Source organism: Orycteropus afer, unplaced genomic scaffold (genome assembly GCF_000298275.1).
Source record: "Orycteropus afer afer isolate SDZICR_OR568_19922 unplaced genomic scaffold, OryAfe1.0 scaffold00071, whole genome shotgun sequence".
NCBI lineage: Eukaryota > Metazoa > Chordata > Mammalia > Tubulidentata > Orycteropodidae > Orycteropus > Orycteropus afer.
Genome location: NW_006921658.1, coordinates 11,803,551 through 11,816,115, shown reverse-complemented (window position 1 = coordinate 11,816,115; position 12,565 = coordinate 11,803,551).

Sequence of the window (12,565 nt, the reverse complement as noted above, 5' to 3'; positions counted from 1 at the left end):
TCTTCTCATGTATTATCTAATTTAAATCTCATAACATCTCTTGAGGTTGATATTTTTTCTTCCTTTCTTAGATGAAAAATATGTAAACTGAGTCTTAGAGTAACTTGCTTAAGTATGAAGTTAGTAAATTGCAAAGATGAGATCTGGATCCAGGTATTTCTAAATCCAAAGCCACCTCTAACTACTATTAAGTCTATCATAAGGAATAAATAATATTAGGCTTCACTTCTATAATTTCCCTATGATTTAAAAAAATGTTTGCCAAAAAGTAACATTTTTTAAAATGCTCAAAATACTCAGAAAATACAGATTAGCATTAACAAGCCATAAATTATGAGTCCTCATTTGACTGGCAAAAACTTGTAGTTCCTGCTATCTCTAACAAAAAATATTCGAGGATATTTCTGATTTTAAGGGAAGAGACACCATTTCAAGAGAATGAGCTTCAGGGGCAATGAGTAGATCATTTATTTCCTTTAAAAAAAAAAAAAAACCCTCTTCATTAATGCCTAAAATTTATTTCTTTAATTCTTTTTTTATTTAATTTAATTTTAATTGAAGGCAATGTAACTGGAAATCATGTAATATATTTATATATTTATACTCACACATACTATAATGTGAATGGCAGAGCTCATAGATTTTTCTGAAAGCCTGTTTTTGAGGTTAAAGAGTGAACTAGGGCTTGAGAACAGTGGTTCTCAATCTTGAGTGTGTATCATAAGGGTATATCAAAGGGTTTGCAAATCATCTGAGGACTGGAGATTAATTACTCTTTTGTTGCTCCAGTATAAAACTGTTAGGAAAGTCCTTATGGAATTGACAACCATGAGTAATTTCAACAAGTCTCTAGACTTCTTGTACAAAAGTATTAGCCTTCTGCCAACATGATGTATTCCTGGAAAGTCTAGATATTGACTGTCTAGAAATCTCATTTGTATTTATTTTTTCCTTTGAAGGTTATTAATTACATTGTTGTTGTTGTTATTTGCCATCGAGTCGGCCCCGACTCATAGCGACCTCTCCTTGGGTTTCTGAGGCAGTATCACTACGGAAGTAGGATTGCCAAACCTTCCTTCCGAGGAGTGGCTGGTGGGTTTGAACTGCCAGCCTTCTGGTTAGCAGTCAAATGCCTTAGTCACTACATAAAATAAAAAAATATATATGTAATTTTTATACTTACCTACTGCTACTTATTACTTATCTACTATTTTTAGTCTCTATTTCTTGAAATGAGGAGCTCTACTGGCTCAGTGGTAAATGCTCTTGACTGCTAATGAAAGGGTCAATAGTTCAAATCCATCAGCTGCTCTGTGGGAGAAAGCTGTGGCAGTCTGCTTCCATAAAGACTGTAGTCTTGGAAACACTACTTCTACTCCGTCCTATAGGCTCTTGATGAGTCAGGACAGACTGAATATCGATGAGTTCAGTTTTCTTTTTTGGTTTAATTCTTGAAATAGCTATCTTTTCATCCATTTTGACTTTTCATGATCCACATTCCTCTAAATTTGTTTACTCTGATACCAAATACATCCTCCTTAAAAACTATTAGGGAATAAAAGAAATAAAATAGGAAATTTAAAAAACTCCTTGAATCAAATGAGAATCAAAACACAACATACCAAAATCTTTGGGGTACAGCAAAAGCAATGATCAGAGAGCAATTTACAGCAACAAAAGCACATATCAAAAAAAGAAGAGCCAAAATCAACACTTTCACCCAACATCTCCAACAATTAGAAAAAGTGCAACATAACAAGCCTTCTGACACAAGAAAATAAATAATAGAGATTCTAGCAGAAATAACAAAAGCAATTGCACCAGAATATTGATAGAGAACTTCCAGAAATGCAAGCTAGATTCGGAAGATGACATGGAATGAGGGATATCATTGCTGATTTCAGATGGATCTTAGCTCAAAGCAAAGAAAGCCAGAAAGAAGTTTATTTGTTCTTTGTTGACTATGCAAAAGCATTTGATTGGGTGGATTATAACAAATTATAGATAACATTGAGAAGAATGGGAATACCAGAACACTTAATTGTACTCATGAAGAAACTGTACATAGTAAAGGAGGCTGTCATTCAAACAGAACAAAGGGACACTGCATGGTTGGTTTAAAATCAAAAGGGGGTATGTCAGGGTTGTATCCTTTCACCATACTTATTCAATCTGTATGCTGAGCAAATACTCTGAGAAGCTGGACTATATGAAGAAGAATGTGGCATCGGGATTGGAGGAAGAATCATTAACAACCTGTAATACACAGATGACACAACTTTGCTTGCTGAAAATGAGGATGACTTGAAGCACTTACTGATGAAGATTGAAGACTACAGTCTGCAGTATGGATTACATCACAATATAAAGAAAACAAAAGTCCTCAAACTGGACTTATATGCATCATCACAATAAATGGAAAAAAAAGACTGAAATTGTCAAAGACTTTACATTGGTTAGTTCTACAATCAATACCAATGGAAGCTGCAGTCAGGACATCAGACGATGTATAGCACTGGGCAAATCAGTTGCAAAAGAATTCTCTCAAGTGCTAAAGAGCAAAGACATCTCCTTGAAGACTAAGGTGCACCTGACAGAAGCCATGGTATTTTCAATCACCTCATATGTATGTGAGAGCTGGACAATGAATAAGGAAGACCAAAGAAGAGTTGATGAGTTGTTGTGCTGGTGAAAAATGCTGAAAGTACCATGGACTGCTAAAAGAACTAACAAATCTGTCCTGGAGGAAGTGCAGCTGGAATGCTTCTTGGAAGCAAGAATGGCCAGACTTTGTCTCACCTACTTTGGTCATGTTGTAAGAAGAGGCCATTCCCTGGAGAAAGATATCATGCTAGGTAAGGTGGATGGTTGATGAAAGACAGGAAGGCCCTCAACAAGATGCATTGACACAGTGTTGCAATGATGGTTCAGGTATAGCAAGGACGTGGAGCTGGTGTGGAACCAGGTAGTGTTTTGTTCTGCTGTGCATGGGGTCGCTATGAGTCAGAGATGACTCAACAGCACCTAACAACAACTGCAGCAACAGAAATAAATGAAGCAGAAAATAGAAAAACAATAGAAAGAATTAATAAGATTATAAGTTGTTTCTTCAAAAAGACTAATAAAATGGATGAACCACCAGAAAACTTAACAAAAGAAGAAGAAGGAGAAGATGCAAATAACATGAATAAGAAATGAAGTAGGTGGCATCACAACAGAACTAACTAAAATGAAAAGGATAATATCAAGATGCAATGATGAACTGTACTCAAATAAATTTGAAACCCTGGAAGAAATGGACAGATTTCTAGAAACATACTTCTCACCTAAACTAACACAGACTGAAGTGGAAATTTTTAACAGACCCATAACAAAAGAAGAAATTGAACAGGTCATTAAAAAAATTACCAACAACAAAAACGCCCTGGCCCAGACGGTTTCACTGGAGAATTCTACCAAACGTTCAGAGAAGAACTGACTCCCATCCTACTCAAACAATTACAGAGCATAGAAAAGAATGGAATCCTCCCAAATTCATTTTATGAAGCAAGCATAACCTTGGTAACAAAACCAGGCAAAGACATCACTAAAAAGGAAGACTATAGACCAATATCCCTTATCAATGTAGATGGAAAAATCTTCAACAAAATCCTAGCCAACATTCTCCAATAACATATCTAAAAAAATACATCATGATCAAGTGAGATTCCTACCAGGTAGTCAAGGATGGTTCAACATTAGAAAAACAATCAACATAATCCATCACATAAGTGAAATAAAAGAACCACGTGATCATATCAATTGATACAGAAAAGGCATTTGATAAAATCCAACACCTATTCCTCACAAAAACTCTCAGAAAAATAGGAATAGAAAGGCTATTCCTCAACATAATAAAGGGCATATATGCAAAGTCAACAGCCAATATTATTCTCAATGGTTGTTGCTGTTATTGTTAAGTGCCATCGAGTTTTCTCCAACCCATAGTGACCCTATATGCACAGCAGAACGAAACACTGCCCAGTCCTGCACCAGCTCCATGATCCTTGCTGTACTTGAGCCCATTGCCACAGCCACTGTGTCAATCCTTCTCATTGAGGGACTTCCCCTCTCAATGGGGAGAGACTGAAAGCATTCCCCTTGTGAACAGGAAACAGACAAAAACACCCTCGATCACCAATTCTAATCAATATTGTATTAGAAGTCCTAGTCAGGGCAATTAGGTAAGAAAGAAAGGCATTCAAATTGGTAAGGAAGAAGTAAAACTATCCTTACTTGCAGATGATATGATTCTATACATAGAAAGCCCAAGAGACTCAGCAAGAAAACTACTGGAACTAATTGAAAGACTCAGCATAGTGGCAGGATACAAGCTCAATGTATAAAAAATGGTTGGATTTCTCTACACCAACAAAGAGATCTCTGAAAAGAAAATAAGAAAACAATATCATTTACAATAACTACCAAAAACATAAAATACTTGGTAAAAAATCTTATCAGGGACACAAAAGGCCTCTACAAAGAAAACTACAAAATAGTACTATAAGAAATTATAAGAAACCAAACAAATGGAAGAACATACCATGCTCATGGATAAGAAGATGGAACATTGTGAAAACATCAATATTACTCAAAGCAATCTACACATTCAATGTAATCCTGACTCATTTTTCATCAGCATTCTTTAAGATATGGAAAAAAACAATCACTAATTTTACATGGAAAGGAAAGAAACCATGGAGAAGCAAAACACTACTGAAGAAAAAGAATAAAGTAGAAAGTCTCATACTCCCTGATCTAAAAACCTACTATAAAGCCACAGTGGTCAAAACAGCCTGGTATTAGTACAATGACAGACACATAGATCAGTAGAACAGAATTGAAACCCTGAAATATATCCATACGCCTATGGACAGCTGATCTTTGACAAATTGGCAGAATCTATTAAATGACCAAAAGACAGTCTCTTTAACAAATGGTGCTGGAAAAATTGGATATCCATTTTCGGAAAAGTGAAACATCTATACCTCACATCATATACAAAAACTAACTCAAGATGGATCATAGACTTAAGTGTAAAACCAAAAAGTAAAAAGTTCATCAAAGGAAAAATAGAGGCAAACTTGTTGATGTTGTTAGGGGCCCTAATATATAACATAAATAAACTATAAAATATAACTAAAAATCCACAAATAGACAAATTAGATGACTGGACCTTCTGGAAATTAAATTATTATGTACATCAAAAGAATAAAAAGAGGACCTATAGACTGGGGAAAATAAATACTTGGAAATGACATGTCTGACAAGTGACTTCTCTCCAAAATGTATAGAAAACCACAAGACCTCAACACCAAAAATACAAACAATCCAATTTAAAAATGGGCAAAAGACATGAACAAACACATCACCAAAGAAGATAGACAGGTGGCCAAGAAACACATGAAGAAATGCTCAAGATCATTAGCCATTAGAGAGTTGCAAGTCAAAATTACAATGAAATATCATCTCTCCTCAGCAATAATAGCAAAGTTCAAAGAGACAGAAAATAACAAATGCTAGTGAGAGTGTGGAGAAATTAGGACTCTCATACACTGCTGGTGGAAGTGTGTAATGACACTGTGGAAAATGGTATGCTGCTTCCTTAAAAAGTTGGAAATAGAAATATCATTTGATCCAGCTATCTCATTCCTAGATGTATATCCTAAAGAAGTGAGAACCAGGACACAAATAGATATATACACATCCATGTTCATTGAACAAGGTTCCAGGAATTGATGGAAAACCCACTGAGATATTTCAACAAATGGATGCCCCACTGAAGACACTCACTCAGCTGTGCCAAGATATTTGGAAGACAGCAACCTAGCCAACTGACTAGAAGAGATCCATATTTTTACCCATTCCAAAGAAAGGTGATCCCACAGAATGTGGAAATTATCAAACAATATCATTAATATCGCATGCAAGCAAAATCTTTCTGAAGATAATTCAGAAACAGTTGCAGCAGTTTATTGACAGAGAACTGCCAGAGGTGCAAGCCAGATTCAGAAGAAGACATGGATAATATCCCTTATGGGATATCATTGCTACTGTCAGATGGATCTTGGCTCAAAGCAAAGAATGCCAGAAAGAAGTTTACTTGTGTTTTATTGACTATGCAAAAGCCTTTGATTGTGTGGATCATGACAAATTACAGACAGGTAACATTGAGAAGAATGGGAATTCTGGAACACTTAATTGTACTCATGATGAACTTTACACAGACCAGGAGGCTGTCATTTGAACAGAACAAGTGGACACTGCATGGTTTAAAGTCAAGAAGGGAGTGTGTCAGGGTTGTATCTTTTCACCATACTTATTCAAACTATATACTGAACAAATAAGCCAAGAAGCTGTACTATATGAAGTAGAATGTGGTATCAAGATTGGAGGAAGAATCATTAACAACCTGTGATATGCTGATGACACAACTTTGATTGCTGAAAGTGAGGATGACTTGAAGCACTTACTGATGAAGATTGAAGACTACAATCTGCAGTATGGATTACATTTTAATATAAAGAAAACAAAAATCCTAACAATTGGACCATAAGCAGCATGATGATAAATGGAGAAAAGATTGAAGTTGTCAAAGACTTCACATTGGTTGGTTCTACAATCGATGCCAATGGAAGCAGCAGTCAGGACATCAGAAGACATATAGCACTGGGCAAGTTGGCTGTAAAGGGACTCTTTCAAGTGCTGAGAAGCAAAGATATCTCGTTGCAGACTAAGGTGCACCTGACACAAGCCATGGTATTTTTAGTCACCTCATATGCATGTGAGAGCTGGACAATGTAGAAGGAAGACTGCAGAAGAATTGATGCCTTTAAGTTGTGGTGCTGGCAAAGAATGCTGAAAGGACCATAGACTGCTAAAGAACTAACAGATCTGCCCTGGAGGAAGTGTACCCAAAATGCTCCTTGGAAGGGAGAATGACCAGACGTCGTCTCACCTATTTTGGTCATGTTGTCAGAAGGGACCATTCCCTGGAGAAGGATGTCATGCTTGGTAGGGTGGAGGGTCAACAAAAGAGGGGAAGGCTCTCAACAAGATGGATTGATATAATGACTGCATCAATGGGCTCAACAATAGCAAGGATCATGGAGCTGGTGTGGGACCAGACGATGTTTCTTTCTGCTGTGCGTAGGGTCACTATGAGTCTGAGAGAACTCAATGACACCTAACAACAACAACGTGTTCATCACAGCACTATTCACAACAGCAAAGATATGGAAACAACCTAGGTGTTCATAACAGATGAATGGATAAACCAAACTATGGTACATACAAACAGTGAAATAGTATGCAACATTAAATAATAATAAATAATCTGTGAAACACTTCATAATGAATACACTTGGAGGATATTTTGTTGGGTGAAATAAGTCAATCACAGAAGGACAAATATTGTTTGAGTCCACTATTGTGAAAAGTAAGGAAAGGTTTACACACAGAAGGAAACTTTCTTGGTTACCAGGGATGGGAGGAAAGTGGAGAGAGAATTACTAGATAGGTAAGAGACAAGTATTGATTTGGGTGAATGGAAAGGCTCACCAAAAGGGAGTGACCAACACAGTAACACTAAAGAAGAGGAAGACATTGAGAGGTGCACAAGAGGTATAGACAACAAAGATAAACACTTTTACATACACAATACTGCATTATCAGTAATTTGTTGTTGTTGTTGTTGTTGTTATGTGCCGTCGAGTCAGCCCTGACTCATAGCGACCCCTCCTTGGGTTTCCGAGGCAGTATCACTACGGAAGTAGGAATGCCCAACCTTCCTTCCGAGGAGTGGCTGGTGGGTTTGAACCGCCAGCCTTCTGGTTAGCAGTCAAGTGCCTTAGCCACTATGCTACCAGAGTAGCAAACATTAATCTACTGGTGATAGATAGATAAGGAAAGGGATCATGTATGTATAGGCAAAAGGGAATATACCCATGACCATATATAAGTTTAAGGAGCTCTGATGGTGTGGTTAAGGCATTTGGCTGCAAACCAAAAAGTCAGTGGTTGGAACTCACTAGCCATTCTGTGGAAGAAAGATGAGGCAGTCTGTTTCTGTACAGATTTATAGCCTTGGAAAATCAGTGAGGTCCCTATGAGTCAGAATCAATTCAATGGTAGTAAGCTGAGAGTTGAGTATACACAACTTTGGCAGATGCTATTTCTGATATACATATTTTTATGTCCTATAAGAAAGTCCACATATATAATAGAGCTAACAGGGGCAAAGTTATAATAATTTCTTAGCCACAGCTAAACACCTTGAGGGATTGAGTCACTGGAGCTGCAGGGTTGCAACCATGGTCATGGGGGGCATCAAGCCCAATTGGCATAATATACTACACAAAAACATTATTCTACATCCTACTTTGGAGAGTAGTGACTGGGGTCTTAAAAGTTTGCCAGAAGCCATCTAAGATTAGTCTTTCCTCATCCAGAGCAAAGAAGAATAAAGAAAATCAAAGACTCATGAAAACAATTAGTCCAAGGGACTAGTAGACCATGTGAACCTCAGCCTACATGACCCTGAGACCAGAATAACTAGATGGTGCCCTGCTACCACTGTCAACCACTTGGAACAGGATCAAAATAGAAGATACTGGATAGAGTGGGAGAAAAATATAGAACAAAACTCAAAATTATTTAAAAAAAAAAAAAAAAGGCCAGGCTTAAGCATCTGACAGAAACTGGTGAAACGCCCAAGACTATGGTCTTTATTCACCCTTCAGGCCTGGAATTGAACTCACTTCTATGGCTTCCAACCAAACAATAGACAGGCCTATAAGGTGAAAAATTATACCAGGTAAGTACACTCCTTCAAACAATCAACCGTGTGAGATCAGAAGGGCAGCATCTGCACAGTGAGATAGCTCAGAGTGTAGGAATGCCTAGGAAAGAAGGACACAGAGAAAGATAAGAATAGGAAGCGTGATGGAAGAGAGCCCATACATTATGGGGATTGCAATCAATGTCCTTGGAAGTGAGAATGGCCAGTCTTTGTCACACTTACTTTGGTCATGTTGTCAGAAGGAACTATTCCCTGCAGAAGGATATCATGCTTGGTAACATGGAGGGTCAATGATGAAGGGGAAGAACCTCAACGAGATGGATAGGCAAAGTGGCTGCAACAATGAGCTTAAGTATAGCAAGGATCATGAGGCTGGCACAGGATTGGGCAATGTTTCATTACCAAAGGGGCAAGGAGGCTGCACCTTCTGACCTCCTCTAACCCCACAAGAGGAAGACAGAATTGCCATCAGTAGCCCAAGGGCTATCCTTGTGAGGTTAGACATGCCGCCTCACTCCAACCCCTTCACCAACCCTGACACCAGCCATTCCTCCTGCAACACCCATCACCTCTCTGCTGAGTTCAATAATTTGCTGAAGTGGCCACACAGAATTCAAAGAGTATGGGGTTTATTAGGGAAGAAACAAGCCACAACTCAAGTTCAGGAACAAGCTCAGTTCTCTCAGCCTGCTGTCTCTCAGCCAGCAGTCTCTCTCAGTCTCTCTGAGCAGTGCATGCCTCTCTCAGGGTCTCTCAGCAGTGCATGTCATTTGTTTCTCTCTCTCAGCAGCAGCATGTGTCTCTCACGTCTCTCAGGAGCACATTTCTCTCAGCAGCATGTCTTTCTCAGTCAGCAGTCAGAGAGACTTCTTCTGCTACTGGAAGGGCTTCTTTTCAGCCTGGCAAAGTGACCACTAATCAATTCAAATATCAGAATTCTATAAACCTGAGAGAGAGCAAACTTCCCAGAAGATTGCTTTCTGCTGGTGCAACAGAAATACCCCAGGTGGATAACTTTAGCAATCAGGAGCTACTCAGTTGTTCATGGCAAATTCCACCACTGACTTTACAAAGACTTATAGCTAGAAAAGCACACTATGTAATTTACTACAACATATTTGTTCTGCTGTGCATAGGATCACTATGAGTCAGAGACAACTTAATAGCACCTAACAACAACAATTAACCTGGCCAACTGACTGGAAGAGATCCATATTTGTACCCATTGCAAAGAAAGGTGATCCCACAGAATGTGGAAATTATAGAACAATATCATTAATATCACACGCAAGTAAGGTCTTACTGAAGATAATTCAAAAACGGTTGCAGCAGTATATTGACAGACAATTTCCAGAGATGCAAGCTGGATTCAAAAGAGGACATGGAACAAGGAATACCATAGCTTCTGTCAGATGGATCTTGGCTCAAGGCAAAGAATACCAGAAAGATGTTTACTTGTGTTTTATTGACTATGCAAAGGCATTTGATTGTGTGGATCATGACAAATTATGGATAACATTGAGAAGAATGGGAATTCCCGAACACTTGATTATACTCTTGAGGAACCTGTACCTTGACCAGGAAGATGTCGTTCAAACGGAACAAGAGGACACTACATGGTTTAAAATCAAGAAGGGAGTGTGTCAGTGTTGTATCCTTTCCCCACACTTATTCAATCTATATGTTGAGCAAATAATTCAAGAAGCTGGACTATATGAAGAAAAAGGTGACATCAAGATTGGAGGAAGAATCATTAACAACCTGAGATATGCAGATGATACAACTTTGCTTGCTGAAAGTAAGGATGACTAGAGGCACTTACTGATGAAGGCTGAAGAATACAGTCTGCAGTATGGATTATGTCACAGTATAAAGAAAACAAAAATCCTCACAACTGGAACAATGAGCAGCATCACAACAAATGGAGAGAAGATTGAGGTTGTCAAAGAATTCACGTCATTTGGCTCTACAATCGATGCCAATGGAAGCAGCAGTCAGGACATTAGAAGACGTGTAGCACTGGGAAGGTCAACCGCGAAGGAACTGTTTCAAGTGCTGAGGAGAAAGGATGTCTCCTTGAGGACTAAGGTGTGCCTGACACAAACCATGATATTTCCAATCACTTTGTATGCATGTGAGAGCTGGACAATGAGTAAGGAAGACTGAAGAAGAGTTGATGCTTTTGAGTTGTGGTGCTGGCAAAGAATGCTGAAAGTACCACAGACTGCTAAAAGAAGTAACAGATCTGTCCTGGAAGAAGTGCACCCAAAATGCTCCTTGGAAGTGAGAATGGCCAGACTTTGTCTCACCTACTTTGGTCATGTTGTCAGAAGGGACTATTCCCTGGAGAAGGATGTCATGCTTGGTAAGGTGGAGGGTCGACGAAAGAGGGGAAGGCCTTCAACGAGATGGATTGACACGGTGGCTGCGATGATGGGCTCAAGTAAAGCAGGGATCATGGAGCTGGCTTGGGATCAGGCAGTGTTTTGTTCTGCTGTGCATGGGGTTGCTATGAATCGGAAATGACTCAATGGCACCTAACAACAACAACAGTCAACATCATGAAACAAAATGTGTATGAGATGTTGCATGGAAAATGAATTTGCTCTGTAAACTTTCACCCAGATCACAATTCAAAACTAAAGGTACTCTATTGACACCTGAAGCAAGGGCAAGACCGAAAACAATTTAACAATACCCCAGTAAAAGCAGACATTCTTTTTCATTGATTGAACAGCTGTTTGCTCAATGGCAGGTATGTGTTAGGTAGGTGCTGGACATCAGATGGCCATTGGAGAGCAAGACCCAATCCCTGACTTCAAGAAGTTTTCATTCTAGTGGAGGAGCAAGATAACCAATAAGTGAACTAATAAACAAGAAAATATAGATTGTAATAAGAGCTATGAAAAAAATAAAATGGATAATTGAAAGTGGTTGCTGAAGAAAGAAGGACAAGGATGAGACTTGCTTTAATCTGGTTACCACGACAAGAATCTTCTGAGAAGGTGACATTTTAGCTGATTCTTAATGGAAGAAAAGAAAATAACCCTGCTAAGAGATAAAGAAAGAAGATAACAGACTCTGACAGGAGAACTTGAAGTCTTCAATTGATAGAAAATAGGCCAGAATGGCAGAGTGAGGTGGTACAAAATAAGGTTGGAGAAGTAGGCAAGACTCTGAAGGCCATGATAAGGGAGTTTAGATTTTATTCTAAAAACAATGAGAAGTTGCAAATGAGTGAGTTTATCTGAGTTACATGTTAAAATATGACTGGCTGTGGTGTGGGAAAGATGAATTAGAGTAGCTGCTTCCTCTAGCAGTGGTAGACAGGGCCGGCAGCCAGAACAGGTAGGGGGAAGCCCAGGAAGTGAGCAGAGTGGTTGGAACATCTGAGACAAACTTGTCTGTAAGTTTGTCATACTGTGGTGGCTTGTGTGTAGCTGTGAGGTTGGAGGTTATGCCAGCAGGGATGCCCATGGTGAATCGGTTTTGGTGGAGCTTCCAGACTGAGACAGACTCGGAAGAAGGAGGCCATCCACTTCTCACAGAATTGGCCAGGAAAAACCTTATGAATAGTAGTGAAACACTGTCTGATGTATTACTGGAAAATTCATATTTTCTACTACAGTAATATTTGTATTACTGTCTGATACAGTGATGGAAGATGAGCCTCTCAGGTCAGAAGGCACTCAAAATATGACTGAGAAAGAGCTACCTCATCAGAGT